The following is a 21,165-nucleotide window of genomic DNA, read 5'->3' as shown; positions in this document are numbered from 1 at the left end:
ATTTGTCTAACAGAGATGATTACCGATTTTGTTATAGGAAAGCTTTTGGATTTCTTCTTCACGAGACCGTTTGTTAGAATATTGTTATGGTCCAATATGTTCTCAGTACGCAAGCTGTGAAATTCACTGAAGTTATAAGATACGTGACGTTGGTAACATGAATGACAGTATTTTACTTTAATAAATACCGCAATCAGCCACTGTCGTCAAAAAGTTGTTTCGGGCTTTCACCCATCTGCAGTTAGCGTAATACAATTTGAGTCTTCAGTCAGTACATTGTTTCGACAGCGACAGTAGATTTGATGGTGCAACACACACGAGCAAAATATAGATTTTGCATAGGTTCTATAATTCACGTGTTGTGTATTTATGATGTATTACTTTTTTGGGTGCACTTACTTTCTACTCTCCTTGTTGTTATTCTGATTTTCGAAATACATCCCAAATATGCAACTCGCGAAGTGTTGAAGTTAAAGAAAATTATTTTGCACATTACAGTTGCGGCTTCCAGTTTTCTATCGATGTTGTAACTACATACTGGTTAAAGACTCAAATATGTATTAAGCTAACTGAAGATGAATGAAAGCCCGAATGCGTATTAGCTTAAATAAGAATACTCAACGAAGCGACTAGTGGCTGTATTTATTAAAACAAACTGATCCACAGCGACGGAGCTCAACAGCCAATAAAATGGAAATATTATGAGATCTTGGCAGCATGAGTAAATAATAAACTATAGCTCAATTATACAGCGATCTAACTTTAGTGCCAAGTTTAATTTTTTGTCTGTGTTAAAGGTCTTCATTAAGGAATCAATGTGAACGTCAATAGTTGCAAGTTTTTACATTATTTCCGTTCATAGTAAGAATGTCGTGTAATGAAAAGTAAAAGATAACGGATAATGATTTCTTCGTTTTTTCATAATTATTTTCTTCCACAGAACTTAGCCTCTAGTTCCACACCAGACAAACAAGTGATGAATCAGTGTACCAGTTAATAAATACCGTTCGATTAGATTTCAATAGTAGAGTGATTGGCAAAAATGATCTACATGCAGTCAAGTTTCCCTCGTTGATAGCGAGTGCATTTCTATTAATCACAGCCAACACTTAGTAGAAGACGCTTATACCATATATTGAGTAGAGTGTTTAATACATCTTGCCTTAGAATTTAGCCAGGGAACAGTGTGTAAACGGATTAGGTAACCAAAATGATTGCATTACATGTACGATCTATATCAGTTCCTTTACATTTTGCTTGAAGAAAAGTCGCAATACATTCATTGAACATACAAGTTCACGTAGACGGATTATGATGAAAACTGAATTGAAGAATACATCAACTTGTAATTTTTGAGGTACGTCACGTTCCAGTAATAGTCAAGTGATTTGTCAGATGAAGTCTCAGCTTGGGCGGCTGTTATAGAGTTGCTCAATAGTACAAAAATGTTTTACAGTTGCTAGACTTCATAAGCTTACGGGAAAATGCGAAGGGAGCTCAGTAAGTAATGTAACAATTTTTTTTTATCGGGTTAGTTTTATTCAGGATTCCAATACACTACATCATTCCCCATTCTTCTGGTTAAAAAGCCTTATTTTTCCACATAAACTCCGTTCAATACGAAGGCCTAGCGCCACGTTACTGAGAGCTATGTCGGCCCGGATGGTACCACCCTGGACGACGTGGGAACCAAGGTATCAACAATAACGTCCACATCACCCACGGACTGCTTCCCGTGGTGTGCATCCTTCATTGGACCAAACAGATGGAAGTTGGAAGGTGTGAGATCGGGGCTGTAGGGTGTATAAGGAGGAACATTCCGATGAAACTTTGCGAGGTCCTTCGTGTCTTACGTATTCATGGACAAGCCGAAGTTTGTTTGCATTTTTGTGGGCGACGAACAAGCAGAAGTCATATCTTCAATTCCCTGAGGGTAGCGCAATACATTTTAGAGTTGATAGTTGCACCTTCATTGAGGACATCAAATAGAACAACCCCAATAAGAGTCCCAGAAGACCGTCGCATTGTCTTTACCGACTGAGGGTGCAGCTCTCAGCATTTTCCTCGGAGAAGAGGTAGTGACGATTGCTGTTTTGTTCCAGGTTCGACGTGATGAACTTAGGAACATTTGTGATTGTTCGCTGTCATATGAATGAGGTCGAATTTACTAGACAGTACAGCTCAAACTATGAATGTTAAACCAAAAAGGTAATGGAACATTATCTCTGTGCTGAACTATTACAACTGACGCGAAGTCTATCGCAGCATCACTTTCCTAACACAGGATTTATATTTCTATCATATTTTCGTAACAAAGCAAGCTTATTTGGATAACACGGCGATTATTGATACATATTCATACGTAACTGGTTGCCTTATTTTGTTGTCAGCATAACACTTTTTGATGATAGGTAGTCCTCACTCGACCTTCTGCTCGGCTTAAAGGGAACACACAACACGCTTTTATAGACGGGTAATGATACTTGTTCAGCCGCAGGAGTGGGAGAGGGAAAGAGTCACAACTGTGTACAGTAATAGCGACGCTTTCTTAACCACTGGGGCTACCCGTGCAACTGGCGCCTGTTATCTAACTCCATCGTTGATGCTTCAGTGACGTTCAGCTGGTGACAACTTTCCCTTACGCACTGCCATCTGCTCGATTGTCAGATCACTGTGCTAACTGTTTGTCTTGCGGGGAGCAGCTGTGGGTGAGATCATGCGTTCAGTTTATTTTGGTGGTAACTTCCTATGGGACAAATCTGCTGAGGTCATTGGTCCCTAGGCTTAATGACTGCTTCATCAACATAATCTCACTTACGCTAAGGACAACACACACACACACGCCTGAGGGACGTTCGGTTTTTATTAGCTACTGGATAATGAATCGATCTGCTTCTACGTCAACGTCGTTACTGTGCAATTCACACTTAACTGTTCGACAAGGATTTCATAGGGAGCAGCAGCAGGCCGAGACAGAGGCACCAACAGGGATGTAACCGATATCATGACTTTTACGAGTTCCTAACCAGGAGCGAATTGTACAATTTCATTTGTGTGCTTCAATAATTTACTTTCTTGAGTTTCTGCGTGTTAATTTAGTATCTAACAGACACAGTTCTTGCGTTTTGGCTTGTGTCGAAAACAAAACTGATTTTGTGACATAAGTTTCTAATCACGTGCGAATTATTTGGTCTCACCTAAGTGCTTCAGTAGTTCGGTTACTGAAACTCTGCGTAATAATCGAATGTATTACACACTGTTCTTGAGTTTTCGTCAGGGTCTGCAGTAGAGTTCCGCAACGCGAGGGAATAGTCCGTTTGTGTTAGTAGCGTAGTTTCACTCTATCTTTAGTATGGATAGGGGCTGTGACTGTTGTGTGCGGATGCGAGCCGAGTTGGTGACACTTCGCTCTCAACTTGAAGCTGCAGTGAATGGGCATCACACTTGTGCGCCTGCGTGGGGATTCAATTGGTGTCCAGCACGTCCGAGTCCTCCGATCGGTCCTCACCGGCGGCCAACCCAGTTACTGCTCGCACTAAGTTGATCTCTCACCCATGGTCGAGTGGGAGGTCGTGTCAGGGCGTGGAAGGCTGCGAAAGACTTCCCAGTGGGCCGCACGCAAGGCCTCCACAGATAATCTGATATACAAGTTCCAGTCTGTGGCTGACACTCGCGCTCAGCCAGATTCAGTTGCCTGTTCTGTTTCGAAGAAAATCTCTCGGCCTGCAACATCCTGGGAATCACAGAGGTTGGGATTATTCATAGTTCGGATCTCCAATGTTAGGTGCGTTATGGCTCCCCTTCTGCACATGGCTGCGAAGAAGGGGAAGAAAGCCAATGTGCACTCCATGTGCATACTGGATGGAGTCATTCCAGATGTGGAACCTGTCCTTCCGGCTGCTATGGAGAGCGCAGGGTTCAGTCGACTGCAGGTGGTGGCTCACGTCCTTAGCAATGATGTGTATCGCTTTGGATTGGAAGAGATTCCCTCTGGATTCGAGAGGCTAACAGAAGTTGGAAAGGGTGCCAGCCTTGCTTGCAAGATGAAAGCAGAGCTCACCATTTGCAGCATAGTCGACAGTACAGATTGCGGAGCCCTGGTACAGAACCTAGTGGTGGGTCTGAATCAGAGGCTGCGACGGTTCTGCCATCGTGTAGGCTGCAGATTCCTTGACTTGCGCCATAGGGTGGTTGGGTTTCGGGTTCCGCTGAATACGTCAGTAGTCCACTACGCCATAGGGTGGTTGGGTTTCGGGTTCCGCTGAATAGGTCAGTAGTCCACTACAGGCAACAGGCGGCTACACGGGTAGCAAGGCCTGTATGGCGTGGAACTGACGGTTTAAAAAAATGTTCAAATGTGCGTGAATTCCTAAGGGACCAAACTGCTGATGTCATCGGTCCCTAGACGTACACACTAGTTACACTACCTTATGCTAAGAACAACACACAGCCCCATGCCTGAGGGAGGACTCGAACCTCCTGCGGGGGGCGTTTTTTACGTTAGAGGGTCTCGGAAAAACACGAAAACTGCTTCAGCCCCAAAGGGTACAGGCCGAACACAGGAAGAACATTGATACAGGAATCATTGGTATAACAGTTGTAAATTGTCGTACCTGTGCTAGAGGCAAGACACAATCAATATTTGCAAAAACAGACATATTGTCTTATGGGATAACAGCAATCAGTGATTTTATAATGTTACTTAAAATCCGTCTTGATTGCAATTTTTTTTTATTATTCATATGACCGGTTTCGGTTCATTCAGAACCATCTTCAGATCTGATATTTCAGTTACAGGAGTAACCCGTCCAAATCCAGCAACTTTCACATCCTACGTCACATGAAGATGGTTCTGAATGAACCGAAACCGGTCATATGAATAATAAAAAAAAAAAATTTGCAATCAAAACGGATTTTAAGTAACATTACACAATCAATACCATCTCTGCGCGATAGCAACAATATCAATGGAAATACTATCGACGACAGTGCTGGCAAAGCAGAGTTACTAAACACAGTCTTCCGAATATTCTTCACCAAAGAAGACGAAGTAAATTTTCAGGAATTCGAGCCAAGAACAGCGGCAAACGTAAGTGACCTCGGAATAGTGAAACAACTTAAATCACTTAACAAAAGCAAGTCTTACACTCCAGGCTATGTACCGCTTAGGTTCCTTTCAGAGTATACTGATACAATAGCTCCATACTTAAAAATCATATACAAACGTTCGCTCGACGAAAAATCCGTACCCAAAGATTGGAATGCTGCACGGGTCACACCAATGTTCAAGAAAGGCAGTAGAACTAATCCACTAAATTACAGGCCCACATCACTAACTTCGATACGCAGCGTCATTTTGGAACATATATTGTTTTCGAACATTAGGCACTGTCTCGAGGTGTACAGTTTATTGACTCACAGTCAACACGGATTTAGAAAACGTCGATCTTGTGAAACACAAGTAGTTCTTTACTCAGTCGAAGTGCTGAGTGCTATTGGCAACGGATTTCAAATTGATTCCGCATTTCTAGATTTTGAGAAGGCTTTCGACTACCACAAAAGCGGCTTGTGGTGAAATTACGTGCTTGTGGGATGTAGTCTCAGTTATGTGACTTGATTAGCGATTTCGTATCAGAGAGGTCAGAGTTCGTAGTGACTGACGGTATGTTATCGAGTAAAACAGAAATGATTTCTGGCGATCCCCAAAGTTATCTGTGTAAAAGATTTAGGAGACAATCTGAGCAGCGGTCTTCAGTTTTTTGCAGAGATGCTGTCGTTTATCGACTAGTAAAGTCATCAGAAGGTCAAAACAAATTTGAAAACGATTTAGATAAGGTATCAGTATGGTGCAAAAATCGGTAATTCACCCAAAATAACGAAAAGTGTGAGACGTTCCACAGGAGTGCTGAAAGAAATCCGTTAAACTTCGATCACAGGATAAGTAAGTCAAATCTGAAGATCGTAAATTCAACTAAATACCAAGTAATTACATTTACAGACAACTTAAATAGGAGGTAAGTCATAGAAAATGTTACGGGGAAGGCTACCCAAAGACTGCGTTTTATTGGAAATTCACTTATAAAATGTAACAGATCTACTAAGGAGACTGCCTACACTACGTTTGTCAGTCCTTATTCAGAATATTGCAGTGAGGTGTGGGATCCTGACCAGAGAGGACTGACGAAGTAAATCGAGACAGTTCAAAGAAGGACAGCATTAATGTGAAATAGGAGAGAGAGTGTCGGTGAAATGATACAGGATTTGGAGAGGACATCATTAAAACATAGGCGTTTTTCGTTGCGGAGGAACCTCCTACGGAAATTTCAATCACCAACTCTCGCCTCGGAATGCTGGAACATTTTGCTGACACAGAACTAATTAGGGAGAGACTTATCTTCACAATAAAATACCAGAAATCAGATCTCACACGGAATGATGTCGGTGTTCGTTACCTCCGAGCGCTATACGAGATTGGAATAACAGAATTATTGTGAAGATAGTTTGATGAATCTTTTTCCAGGCACTTAAGGTGATTTGCAGAGTATCCATGTAGATGTAGATATAAAATGACTTTCGGGTTATTCCCCTACCGTTACACTGTCACACAATACGTGGGAAAAACGAACATCTAAATCTGTATGTGTAGCGCGACGACGCTAGCTTCATAACCATATGCAAATGGCTTTCATCTCTGAAATCAGGTGTAGTGTTGGAAAACAAAATTGCAACATGAGTTGTAATTCGTTAACACCTAAATAATTCGTAGAGCTTTGACTGCTCTTACTTCTTCTCTGTGGTCGGTTCTCCCCATGTAGATGGAATCAACAAAATATTTTGGTATTTCGAGGGAGGGAAAGGGTTGGTGATTGTAATTTCGTGAAAATATCCCTCATTAACGAAAAACGCCTTTGGTTTAATGATTGTCATTCCAACTCGCTTATCATGTCTGTGACACTCTCTCCTCCATTTCGTGATAGCAGTAAACGAACTGGCCTTCTCTGAACTTCTTCGGTGCCTTTCGTCAATACTATCTGGTAAGTAAGGGTCCCACACCGCTCGTTAATACCCCAGAAGAGGACGAACAAACGTAGTGTAAGCTGTTTCCTTTTTATTCCAATAAAAGGAATTCTTTCGTTCATCTTCCTAGCAACATTTTCTATAAGATGGTTCCAACTTATGTTACTCAATTTATAATCCCAAAGTATTTTGTGGGTTTATCGGGGAACGGAAATGTAAATGAATTTCTTTTTCAGTACTTGTGTGATGATCCTCACACTTTTTGTTGTTTAGGGGCAAAGGCAGATATCATGTATTAATCATTTCTGAATTAGTTTTGGTCTTCATATGACTTTACTAGACGGTAATCATATGAAACAAACTTAGACATCTCCTTTGATTGTTCCCTAAACTGTCTACTTATCTTTTTTACGAGATGCTACCTGTCAAAATAGTGAAGAATACGGAAGACTTGACCGGAGGTCAGTAACATCATACACGTACACAACATCGACTGTTATGTGACTGATCAGAGTTTCAGTTGTCTGTGACAAGTATAAAGACCATAAGATTGCATTGCTGCTGTTCGTGTTTGGTGTTGAAACCAGGCCTGCTAGGGTATATAAGGGACTTGAACAGGGTCAGATGTTGAGCGATCACTGTGAAGAACACGGAGATGCCACGCTGTCGTGAGTGTCAGTGTTATGAGCACCAGGCAGAATTGGAAAAGGTCTGCTGTGCGGGTCTCCATTTGGCCGGGGGGTCGAACCGTGCAACATCTAGACTTTTCAGGCATTCCGATGTGACAGTGGCTCGACGCCGCACTCCACTGACATGTCGTCAAGGTTCCGGTCGACCACGTCTGACCACCATTACGGGAGATTCGCCATATTATGCAGCAATCACACCGTAACCTCTTCGCATATATGCCCGCCACGCGAGAAAACCACTGGTCGGAGTCCTGCAGCAGCAGGACAAGGGGATTAGGTCGATATTACACTGTCAAATTTCTTTGTCAAAAATCTTTGTCAAAGATATTTTATGGTGTAATAGTGAACTTTGTCAAATGTCGTCCAATGTTTGATCAAATCTAGGGCCTCGCTGTAGATTTGATAAAAGAAGTCGCTTGTCTTCTGTTCACTGCAATGTGAGATGTTACCACATGGAGCGCTAGCATCGCTGCAGCGTTTTGTCTTCTAACAACTCTATCTGGTACGGATCCCATACCAGTGAGCAGTATTCAAGCAGTGGGCGAACAAGTGTACTGTAACCTACTTCCTTTGTTTTCGGACTGCATTTCCTTAGGATTTTTTCAAATAATGTCAGTCTGGCATCTGCTTTACCGACGATTAATTTTAGATGGTCATTCCAGTTTAAATCACTCCTAATACCTACTCCCAAATAATTTGTGGAATTAACTGCTTCCAGTTGCTGACCTGCTATATTGTTGCTAAATTATAAAGGATCTTTCTTTCTATGTATTCGCAGCACATTACACTTGTCTACATTGAGATTCAAGTGCAATTCCCTGCACCATGCGTCAATTCGTTGCAAATCCCTCTGCATTACAGTACAATTTTCCATTGTTACAACCGCTAGATATACTACAGCATCATCCGCAAAAAGCCTCAGTGAACTTCCGATGTTATCCACAAGGTTATATTGTGAATAGCAACGGACCTACGACACTCCCGTGTGGCACATCTGAAACCACTCTTACTTCGGAAGACTTCTCTCCATTGAGAATGACATGCAACGTTCTGTTATCTAGGAACGATTCAATCCAATCACACAGTTGGTCTGATAATCCATATGCTCTTACTCTGTTCATTAAACGACTGTGGGGAACTGTATGAAACGCCTTGTGGACGTCAAGAAACACGGAATCTACCTGGGAACCTTTGTCTATGGCCCTCTGAGTCTCGTGGACGAATAGCGCGAGCTGGGGTTAACACGATCGTCTTTTTCGAAACGCATGCCAATATCATTTTAGAGAAACGCATATAGGGCCGGAAGGTGACATAATGGAATGCCGAAACTAGTAGTTAAAATAAAACAATTAAAAACATCTCAGTGGCACTGCTGGTATAAAATTTGATTGCTGAATACTTGGCCACCCGCTGTTCCATGTTCACAATGCATCAACAAGGATGTGAAGTTTTATTTCGTTTCGTCCTCTCTTTTTGAGTAGGTCATTTATTTTATCAGGTAGAGCAGATTAAGATCAGCAGACAGCCTAAAAGGCATCCTTGGGGAACTCCAGATATAATTTCAGTTTCACGAGATAGTACAGCGTTAATTACTAATTAACTATGACCCTTCTAACGGTTTATCACAAGCCAATTGGCACAGCTGTGATGATAAGTCTTAGACAAGCAGTTTGATTAGAAGCTGCTTGTGAGGAAAGGTATCAAAAGCCTTCTGGAAATCTAGTGATATGAATTATACCTGAGACTGCTTGGCAATAGCTGTCATTACTTGGTACGAATAAAGAGCCAGTTGCGTTTCAAAAGAACAATATTTCTTGCTATTGTAGAACACTGTAAGCCGCTGTTTACAATATTCCTTAATCTGCGGGAAGTCTTGGGCAAAAGCTGTTATAGATTATTAAAGTTGTGAAACACAATGAACAAAACATTATTATTTTCCTTATTTCAGATTAGCGCGGTCACGTTGCCAGTCATCTAAGCCCATAGTTGTGGGAGCGCAACGTGACGTGTGCTCCAGGTCAGAAATACAGGGCGCTACATTTGTCTTCAACTACCACCATTGCTATAAACCGTCAATATCTGGGACACAGTGACCAAATGTGAAACATCGGATCATTCACTTCTGAAGGTAAACGAGCAGGTGTAGTTCGATCTGGTATTGAGTCTGCGAATCAGCATTTGGTCGACTGTAAGTGGTACTGCTATTCACTAAGTGTAAGATCACACATGTCTACTCCAAACAGTAACTGAAGCAAGATGCTTCTTTTTTCCAATTATTACCAAGAGGACACAATTTCTGTTACTTGTTCTTTTTTGATTGAATAACCTTTCTCTTGTGCACATATAGTAATTTAATTTCGTTGCCCTAACAACATCAGTGTTGTTGGACATACGATGATGGATACGTGGTCTCACCTACGCTACTCCGTAATGGAAAAACGATGGCTTTCACACTAACATTTGGAAGGCTCCTCGCAGCACCTTGGTGGGCTGATGTCCCTAGACAACATGTTAATGGTTGTTACTCTACTGCATTTCTTCAGTCTGCTTGATTATCTAGGAAAGATATAATATTAGTTATTTATAGTTTGAAAAGCGTCATCATACTTTACCAAATGGCACCTGATTGCTTGATGGATACACTGAAAGAGTAGTCTCCATCTAATCGGTCTTCCTATTACTGAGTCGACGAAGGTGCGCCGTCGTTCTATCACTTTATTTACCAGAGTGGCTCAAGGATCGGTGTAAGGCGATCTACTTTACGCTACGTGGAGGCCTTGCGTTTACAGTGTCGTAAATGTTTCTGTAGGAGGACATCAATGTGCGCATGTATATAGCAGTGTCATATTATTACTTTTGCTTTCGACGATGGAAAGGTGAAACTAGGTGCTGGCACACGCTGTAGACTCAAAAAATAGCATCAAGGGAGCCGGCCCGCCATCAGTAATTTCATGAGTGAGAATACGAAACTGCAGAGAAGTTTGCAATACTGGGCCGCGAGGGGTAGCCGCGCGGTCTAGGGCGTCTTGTCATGGTACGGGCGGCTCCCCCCCGTGGGAGGTTCAAGTCCTCCCACGGGCATGGGTGTGTGTGTTGTCCTTAGCGTAATTTAGTCTATGTTAGATTAAGTAGTGCGTAAGCTTATGGACCGATGACTTTAGTAGTTTGGCGCCATAACACCTTACCACAAATTTCCAATTTAAGATACTGGTATGAAGTGCAGAGTTCACGAATTTTGCGCTACCATTTCTGCTCCCATAACCGGTCAAGTAGCTGGGGTGAAATTTATTAAGTCCAGTGTTGAAAATAACTACTTTCGGTTCAACTGTCGCCGAACAAGCGTCTGTTAGTGATCTCGTCAGCTAACTGGTAACATTTGGCGAATTCAGGTGGAAATGGTCGAGCAGAAATGCAAAATATGCGCACTACGTATCTCAAATTTCACTGTCAGTTAAAGATATTCAGCAACTGGAATTGTAGGCAGAGTTTTTTAAACCAAACGCGCTACTCGCTATGCTTAACAGTAAAGCAAGTGACAGAAGCATGAACTCTTCCAAATGTAAATTGGAAAGTTAGCCGCCTATACTTCGTGCGAGAGCAAGCGTCTCAGAAAAATATTCTTAGGTACTATGAGGGCGCCATTCTGCGAAACTTGAAGACAGAACGAGTATGTGTTAAAGTATAGTGGCTTTGAGGCACAGCTTATCAACTAGAAATCGTCATCGTGCTTCTGAATCAATTGCAGCACTGTTCAGAGTCCTTGATATGGACAACTGTCGTACTGGTCTTCTGTCACGAAGTGATGCAAATGATCATTCATACTACTGTTACGGTACTCTTATCCCACTGTGCATTCTGCAACAACTTAAGGTCTATATTAATGAAGCTCAGACTTAAGCCGTCCTATGGTGTGTACATCAAAAGTAGTTCTGGAAGGTAGTATACAAGGTGCGTCTCAGTGGTCTCAGCAAACAAAGTAAGCAAGTGGCAGTAGCCGGACGACCTCATAAGATGTCTCCGCAGCTGGAGACGAAAGGTTAGGTGGAAATTTTTTACATCGACCACGGCCCCTCAGTCCGGAAGTCTTAACTGAAGAAAGTAAACAAGAGTTACAAACAAAATACCTTCACTAGCTTCCAATGTAATCACTATTAGCTGCAACACAACCCTGAAATCGACAGTAAAGGTGTTGGAAACTGTCAACAAACGCTTCTTGTTGAGTTGCTCGATGCACTATGGTCACGAGCAACCTTTGAGAAGCCTAAGTATGTCAGCGTTAATAAGGCGAGGAAATCTGGAAAATAAGGAGAGTGCTAAGAAGACACTTTGCGTTGATCGAAGGACTTCAGCACGCAAAGGCTGCGGATAGCAAACACCGCGTGTCTCTGGTTCTTCCACCAGTTCGCACGAGAAGCGTTTGCTGATCCAACAGCCTTTCATGTTATTTCAGAAGTGTGTTGTAGCTAACGGTCATTACTTCCAAGGCCAGTCAAGGTATTCCGTTTTGTAACTCTTGTTTCCTTTATTTTATGACACCATTCGCCGAACTTTCCGGACGCAACATGTACTTTCGCCAGATGGTAGATTCAGTGTAACAGAAAACCCGATGGATTCGGGAAAGGCAACTCACTTTTAATGTTTCTTGTTCGAATGACGATGGTGTGTCCATTTCCATAGTAATATATTACATCACGTCGTTAGCGGAGGCAGGCATATCGGGAGGTTCCGAATTGCAACTGCATTTGCTGAAACGCATATGGTTTCTCCATAACGATACTTATTGTACTACACAGAGTGGCTCTGACATCTTGAGCCTCTGATACGTAATACAAGTCTAGTATAATGACTATTTTTAGTGTCATTCATGGAAACTCGTCAGATTCTGACGAATGCAACGCGTGGATTACTAGTCTCGTTGTTTCCGTGATTGGTGCTGAGCCATTACACTGCTATTTACTACGGTCGCCGATGACGTATACATGAGTCGCAGCTGAAAAATAGAAGCTCATTATCAGAATAGAGGGCTTCTCTTAATTTACTGACTGCTCGGTGTAAGTGTATGTTAGTACATTCCACAGTAGCGGTGTGCCCGTCATTTGTGTTTCCTGGTGATTTCGTTGGTCAGTGTAATATCACCTAAGAGAGCTCTATCCCACCGCCCCAAATCCCTCGCCACTCTCTCTCTCTCCCCTCACTAGCGTAATGATACACTACACGGAGAAAGCGACACGTGATGAATTTCTCCTAACGACAGCCATCAGCGACCGTTGGTGTGTTTTCTTCAAGACCCCTACGTCATTCTCCTGTGAATAGGGAAGAGTTGCAGCAACAGTGCACAACCGTCGAAGCGAAGGAGAGCGGCGTCTTAAAGATCCACAACTAGTAATTATGTTAAGAGTTAAAATATCTGTATAATTGTGACAAAGAGCTACGAGAAGGAAAGGTAACTACGATTGGTGCTGAGCAACTGACATAAACCCTGTAATATTCTTTCTGTAATCAAATAAACTGGCAATAATTACTAACGGAAACTTCTTTCTCTGGCGACCTGACAGCGGCTGCACAGAGGTTTTAATTAAAAATTATGATAAAAGGCGCTGCAGTCTGGAACCGCAAGACCGCTACGGTCGCAGGTTCGAATCCTGCCTCGGGCATGGATGTTTGCGATGTCCTTAGGTTAGTTAGGTTTAACTAGTTCTAAGTCCTAGGGGACTAATGACCTCAGCAGTTGAGTCCCATAGTGCTCAGAGCCATTTGAACCATTTTTATGATAAAAGTTTGCTCGATTTCTTTCCCAAATTTGTGCCTGAATCCTTAAGAGCAGCGGCTGAACAAAGGAAGAACATTTCGTGTTAACAAAAGAGACAATTTGGGATAACGTTGCCCACAGAGATGCTTTAACCTCTCTTAGTTATTGGGTTTTTGATGTCAAAATGCAAAATGTATGGACAGTAATGGTATGGAAAAAAATACCAAAAATTGTCAGAGACTTCGCTGGAAAACTAACAGATCCAATATTAATAAATCAAGTTATATGTCCAGCTGCATTTTGCGTAAGTTATTTTATATACTTATCAGGTATAATATGCTCAAACAGGCTTTTGCAGTTTACGTGAGCGTACAATCACATTTTACTTCAAAGTTGTAGTCATCTATTAGTTCTGAAGATATGACTATAAGAAAGGCTTAGCTGCTCTCTGTGAACACTAAAACTAATGACTTTATCAAAACATGTTAGCAAACGGAAAGTCGCGACTGTCAGAAAATCTTAAAAGGAAAATTAGAAGCTCCACATGGTAGTAACAAACAAGACAAGAAACGCATTAAAAGTTTGGTGGGTCAGTAAAGAAAGATTGTGGTGGTCTTAGTAAAGTTCTGGTATTAAGTAGCTGAAGTTTGGAAAAGGAAATGAGGAAAAAAACTAGTTACTGATATGTATCACAATGGTTAACAGGAAACGAGAGGAGGTATGCTGATCATTTCCAACTACTAGATAAAGAAACATCACCAATAAAGACAGAAAAATGTTAGCTAGGTATAGGCAAAAGACACATTTGGAATTATTAGCAATAGAGTTAACAGAATCTAAGCGAAAAAAAATTAGCTATGGGCAACTAGAGGGATATTTACAGAAAATAAGGGCCAAGAACATTAGTCATGTCACTATTTGACACTCAAAGCTAATAAATCTGTCTTAATATACTATACTCTGGTCCCTTCCTTTCTTACTGCCCTTTATCAGGCCATTTATTACGCTTCGCGAGCGTCAAATTATTCTGACAAGAAACGTAGCATATTATGCTTTTCTTTTTCTTTGTAAAAACACCCACTCCCGTAATGCTATAATCATTTTTATACAACGACATTAGCCTTTTGTAGCTTGACCGTTTCGAATTACTTTGGTGTTTGATCACTCTTCGTCTTAATATGTCTGGGTATTTTTTGGTTTAAGAATTGCATCACGTCTCTTTTTTTCTACTCTATGATTATCTTCGTTATTGTGCTTGTATGTTCGTGAATCCGTCTGTAAGAGAGCTAAGATTGAGGGATAGACGCAGGGGTGTCAGGAAAGAGACCTTAGCTTTCGGACTTGTAGCAAAGTAACTGGAGAGAAACCGATCTTGGTGTAAAGAATCCTTGTCCGACTTTCACTTGAGGGAAAGCTTTTCTCGGGTCAGCAACGTACCGCCACGACTTTAGAACGATCAGAGTGTGTGGAACGTTGTAGGAACTTATGCCTTCACTATATGAATGCTACATTTGAGTAATACTTAAGCATATCATTAACAATCGGCAGAAAGCAGGTATGTTCGTGGACGCTTAATATCGCACGGTATAGCTTATTAGTATGTCTAACATCAGAATTGTTGCATCTGTAATTACAAAACAACACCGCTACAATTGGCAATACCTATGTGAAGGCTGGAGAGAGAATTTTTGAATTGGCAAATACAGAGTGTGTGATTCCTGAATATAAAGGCATATTTATTGACGTACCGACAAAACAGAGTCCGCAAAGCGAAACATTAAAACTGTTCGTAACTTAAATTAAGTGGCAGAAGTGACATCGAATGGCAGTACTAGCAATACGCTTTACACCAGAGAGAACTGAGGTTAGGAGAATTCGTACTGACCTCAAAAATCTTTACAGTAAGTGCAGTTATGTGTATGAAAAACGAATACAAAACATCCTTAAAGTGACACTGGATACATAAACTCGAGAGTACTACTTTTTTCATTTTTTATTTATATTTTCTAAAAATTTGTTACGAAACTTGATACCTGAAGAAAAGTTTATTTTCTTGCGATTCAGTAGCAAGTCCTAAGATGGAAGCTTCAGCTACAGTGTTTGGGCGAGACGGCAAAGACAAATGGCAGCGTGTAGTTATTTCACCACCCTATGAGTGGACGTCCTGACTTCGATGCCAGACACAGACCGCTGTGGTGCAGTGGTGAGACGTTGGATTCGTAACCGGGAGGAGAGCGATTCTAATCCTGGTAAGGTTCCTCGTGCTTGCCATAAATTACTGGAGTAAAGTGCCGGGATGGTTTCTTTCAAAAGAAAACGGCTGGTTTCCTTCCCCACCCTCACCAATCCGTGCTCCTCCATCTTAAATGATCTCGTCGTTGAAATGGCTTCAAATCTCAACTTTCCTCAAACCTGAAGCCTCTCGAGTGTTTTTTTAACGAGTGTTGGCGTACGAAAATGTCGAATGTTGATTGCGATTTATCTGTTGTCTACTGAAGGTTGACAGGTTGAATTCGGTTCGGTGAAAGCCTTTGTGTTGCATGTAAGGAAGGCTACTTTTTTTTTTTCTTGCCGTAACTGCAGCCAGGACATTCATGTTATTACTGACTTCTGCAAATCATTATCATGATGCCCTGGGTAACACTTTAATAAGTTTTTCTGTATGTTCATCTTTTAAGAGATAGTTGCGCGACTCGGCTGTTCGATGCATGATATCAAATCAAACACCTTTCAAACGTCTAGTTTCCAAACTTATTTTATTTGGCTATCAGTTTCGGCCATCTTTTGACCAGAACATAGGTGGAAGATGGCGTAGTAAATCGTCGAAACTAGTAGCCAAATAAAATAAGTTTGGAAACTAGACGGCTGGAAGGTGTTTAATTTGAAATCCTTAATCATTTTCAATTCATGACTGTGTGCGTTCGAAGTTCAGTGGGACCTAATGTAGCCCCCCGAAATGATTCAGCTGAATTTCCTCACCAAGGTCTCCGGCGCCTATTGGAAGACATAGCTAGGTGAATCGTTAATGTTTCTTAGAATTTATCCAACCAAGTTTCGGATCACGAGAAAATTTGCAGAATATTGGCACAGAAAATACAATTTCGAGAAGGCTAGACAAATAAAAGAGGTCAGTTAAGCACCGGCTGGCAGGCGCTGAAGAGGTGGACGACCGCTGACGTTAACGCATCAGTGACAGTGCTGGAAGGGGAGCGTATGGTACTCATGTTAAGGAAAGTGAGAAAGTATGTCAGTTACGTGCCTCATGGGCATCAATACGATCTTTTTAGAGCCAGTGAAAGGAGCAAAGACTGATGTGAAGAAACTGGAAACCTGAACGTGTAATGATAACAATTCCTCGATCAAATTTTCACCGAAGATGAAGAGGCGCGCACTTTATGAGGTTGCAGTTTGTACGAAGTAACACGACCAAGAAACATTTGCTGTCATAAATAGGTTAGCGGGTACATATTCCAAGAAAGAGCTGCAGAAATAGCAATCGTCTAATAGTTAAATAAAGTGAATGTTGTGATGATCAACAGTACTGCGACTTTGTAGAGAAGAAAGTGAGGAAGCGGTAACTCTCGCTCCGGATGTCAGCACTTGATTCTGGTGGACGGAGGAAGTATGACGAATCCACATTACTGAGATACTGAATATTAACAGTGATCCGGCCTGGGTGCGTGCTTATGAGCAGAGATTTCGTACCACCAGTAGAGTAAGGAACTTCAGAACGTCACCAGAATCCTAATTGCCAGACAACGGAGAGGACAACGATAACATTCAGAAGATGAAATTTTTAAAAAATGTTCAAATGTGTGTGAAATCTTATTGGAATTAACTGCTAAGGTCATCAATCCCTAAACTTACACACTACTTAACCTAAATTATCCTAAGAACAAACACACACACCCATGCCCGATGGAGGACTCGAACCTCCGCCGGGACCAGCCACACTGTCATGAAATTTAAGTTACATGAAAAACGACTAGTGCGAAAATCTTCTAGAGCGAAGAAAACAACCGTTTGCAAGTCCTACATCGATAACTGGTAGCTACTGCCACTCTCCAGACTAGTAGTCACCGTGTGTGATTGATTTTTCGCCTTCACTATTGAAATTAACAGAATGACAAATAATTAACAATTACGCTAAGTATTATTTTCTGTACTTGTCATTATTGTTGATAACTTCTTGTTATTAAATAATATATTCTTTGTAATTATCTAATTTTACCTTTCTCCAATTTTATTTTTATTTATTTTCTCCATTTTTAACATTTTTAGACCAGATTCTTTTCATATAAAACTTAATAATAGTTAGGGAATGACATACTGAGTTGCGGGATCGTTCAGTAAACTATCTATGAAGTAATAAATTAAATTCCTTACTGTATTGTGAATAGCAGTAGAAACAATACGTGTCGAATATGGCTTGTAGTAAATTCTGAAGGCAAGATCATATTTGAAAACCGCAACTAGTAAATGAAATAAACAATAAATAAATTTACTCTATCGTCCACAAACGTAACAAAGTAACTCATTTCTTTATGTATTAAAACTTGGCGTCAGCCTTGACACGAAATAAATTCAGTCTGAAACAGTGTAGAGAAAAGGAAAGCAAGCTCACTTCAGAATTTTGAATTCTTCTATGAACATTGAGAAATAATGGTCTCAAAAACAGTTTTCGAAAGAATAGCAGGGCTACACGCTAGTAACACAGATTTCTTCGTGCCACAAAATGCCCTGATTCATCCGGTACTCAACAGCTAGCTTCGTAGAGCACTGGTCGAGGAACTCTGGTCACATTCAGAAAGAGCAACGCTCGAATTCTTTTCCCTCTGTTCTGATTTAGAACCTCCACATTTACAAGAAAATCACCGGAAGGTAAGGCATCCTTAGTATGGCCACAGTTAAGTGCTTCAACTACCGGTCTGTTAAATTATTGTTGTTCCTCTAATGAACATGACAGACGAGTCACATGGAAGAGCAAACCTTTCCTACTGCGCTTTCTTATTTACACTTGTTACACTGTCGTTTCTCGAAGTCTGCAGTTTATCACTCATTGAAGTCTTGTGACGAGTTTCTCGAATAATACAGTGGTATTATAAAAGGTTTCAAATGGGAAATACCATCAGAAAGGCACTGCACGTCCGATGAGAAATTACACAGGTGACGACGAACCATCCGTGATCTCTCGAATATGTTCTATTGTTAAAGATTAAAAGCAAAAAAAATTCTTTGTACAGTTTTATTTGGTGTAGGAGGATGTGCAGTCAACCTCTCCAGAAAGGTCGGCTGTATGTCCTGTTATCACACGACAGTGAGCCACACGATACAATAATGAGTTAGACCCAACCCAAAATCGTATCCCGAAAGCGTAATTGGTGAATCAGGAGGAAAGGCACGTGTTTTGACGGGTAATAGCATTACTGATTCTGAACAAAGAACTTGATGTGAACATATGCCGTATTCTGAATAGTTTCCGGGATAGAACAGTTTTGATGTACATTTCAACTTATTTTCTGGGTTATTCATTGTCATTGTTTACAACGTACCACACTAATACAGAGGAAGTTCAGACGAACATTATGAGACAGGACGCTTGTGGTCAATCAAGGCGGGAAACTAACTCAAACTGCTATACAAAGAATACCTAAGCTACAGCGCACGCGCGAAGCGCGAGATTTTCGATATTCCCGCGATCTCTCCGCGCAAACTGTTAGTCCTAGACAAAAAATAAATATGACTTATTTTTGTGGCAAATTTAATTTAGTTTAATTGTGTAAAGGGACACGTATTCGTTGGAGTGTGCGGTTTTAGAGTTATTAAAGCAAAAATGGTTCAAATGGCTCTGAGCACTATGGGACTTAACAGCTGTGGTCATCAGTCCCTTAGAACTTAGAACTACTTAAACGTAACTAACCTAAGGACATCACACACATCCATGCCCGATGCAGGATTCGAACCTGCGACCGTAGCAGTCGCGCGGTTCTGGACTGCGCGCCTAGAACCGCGAGACCACCGCGGCCGGCATTAAGGAAAAGCCTACGAAAGTGATATTAAATGTGGTTTACCTCGGAAACCATTCACAATAGCTCATATGTCCTTATGAAGTTTCTTGTTCAGAAACACTAATACTGTGGCGTCTCGAAGCTTGTACGTTTCCCCCTGAGTCACCCTGTATATATAAATATACATACATAACTTGTTCCTGAATTTTCTATGGGCAACATTAGGCGTACTGGCCCGTGGGAGATAGCGTAGCTAATGAATTGTCACACCTTCGATCGAATGCGAGGATGAACAAACTGTCTATGTCTCTGTGCCAGCCATGGCTTAGAGCATTGCCTCAGCATTCGCTTGAACTGCTACATAAGAATATCGCGTCAAGAAGATATGTACGCAATGCAGTTGGTTTGTTTACTCACAGCGTTGCTCTTGACCGCTCGAAGACCTTCGCCGGACGTGGTAGTGCCGCTTCTCAGGCCGGTCGCCGACTGCTGCAGCGTGGGCCGGAGAGGCTGAGCAGGGAAAGTCTTCTAGGCGGCATCTGGGCTAAAGGAGGCCAGAGGGCGATGGTGGGCAAGTCCGGACTGAGGGAACAGCCGGCTCCACCGTCCGCATCACGTGATCTGTTGTCTATTGCTGCGTCATGCTGTTGGTGAAACTTACAAGGAATACAGTCATAAGTCTCTTGTCAGCTACGTACCGTGGCACAGGAGTAGCGTCTATGACTGCTAATACAAAGTTGCTCGATCTCAGTTTTGCTCCTAGCGGATTTAAAGAAAATCATTCGCAATGGGGCCCAAAGATTCTTCATACTACAGCCATGACTAAAGATGGTGGGGAAACGAACGCAGGTTACGCCCACCATCGTCCCCTTCGAGTGGGAAACTGCTCATAAAGCAGGAGGAACAGCAATGATCAACGGCATGGCAATGGAAGAGGCAATGAAATATGACAATGGATAATGGATTCCACATTAAACCCCCACTCAGATCTAGATTGGCCGTCAATGGGGAGGTGAAAAAAGCAACGGAAGTGTAATATTCTACGTTCGGAACGTCTAGTGTAAGAAGTCTTAATGCGGCCGAGATGTTCTACATCTACAATTATATTCCGCAAGCCACCCAACGGTGTGTGGCAGAGGGCACTTTACGATCCACTGTCATTACCTCCCTTTCCTGTTCCAGTCGCGTATGGTTCGCGGGAAGAACGACTGCGCGCTCGAATGTCTCTAATTTTACATTCGTGATCTCCTCGGGAGGTATAAGTAGGGGGAAGCAATATATTCGATACCTCATCCAGAAACGCACCCTCTCGAAACCTGGACAGCAAGCAACACCGCGATTCAGAGCGCCTCTCTTGCAGAATCTGCCACTTGAGTTTGCTTAACATCTCCGTAACGCTATTACGCTTACCAAATAACCCTTGACGAAACGCGCCGCTCTTCTTTGGATCTTCTCTATCTCCTCTGTCAACCTGGCCTGGTACGGATCCCACACTGACGACCAATACTCAAGTATAGGTCGAACGAGTGTTTTGTAAGCCACCTCCCTTGTTGATGGACTACATTTTCTAAAGACTCTCCCAATGAATCTCAATCTGGCACCCGCCTTACCAACAACATTATCATCCCACTTCAAATCGTTCCGTACGCATACTCCCAGATATTTTACAGAAGTAACTGCTACCAGTGTTTGTTCTGCTATC

The 21,165-nt window shown here is 41.8% G+C and overlaps 1 protein-coding gene across 1 annotated transcript in view; it reads right to left on the bottom strand.

The window, feature by feature from the left end:
- The window catches only part of LOC126481590 (alpha-tocopherol transfer protein-like), a 178,350-nt gene extending 158,337 nt beyond the window's left edge, over window positions 1–20,013 (bottom strand). The window contains exon 1 of the mRNA XM_050105450.1: window positions 19,881–20,013. The gene's annotated coding sequence lies outside the window, so the exon portion shown is untranslated. The remainder of the gene's footprint in view (window positions 1–19,880) is intronic.
- Between the last annotated feature and the right edge of the window lie 1,152 nt (window positions 20,014–21,165).

This window comes from Schistocerca serialis, chromosome 5, assembly GCF_023864345.2.
Source record: "Schistocerca serialis cubense isolate TAMUIC-IGC-003099 chromosome 5, iqSchSeri2.2, whole genome shotgun sequence".
In the NCBI taxonomy this organism is placed as follows: domain Eukaryota; kingdom Metazoa; phylum Arthropoda; class Insecta; order Orthoptera; family Acrididae; genus Schistocerca; species Schistocerca serialis.
The sequence above is the reverse complement of the archived record's forward strand: the minus strand, read 5'-3'. Positions and strand labels throughout refer to the sequence as shown.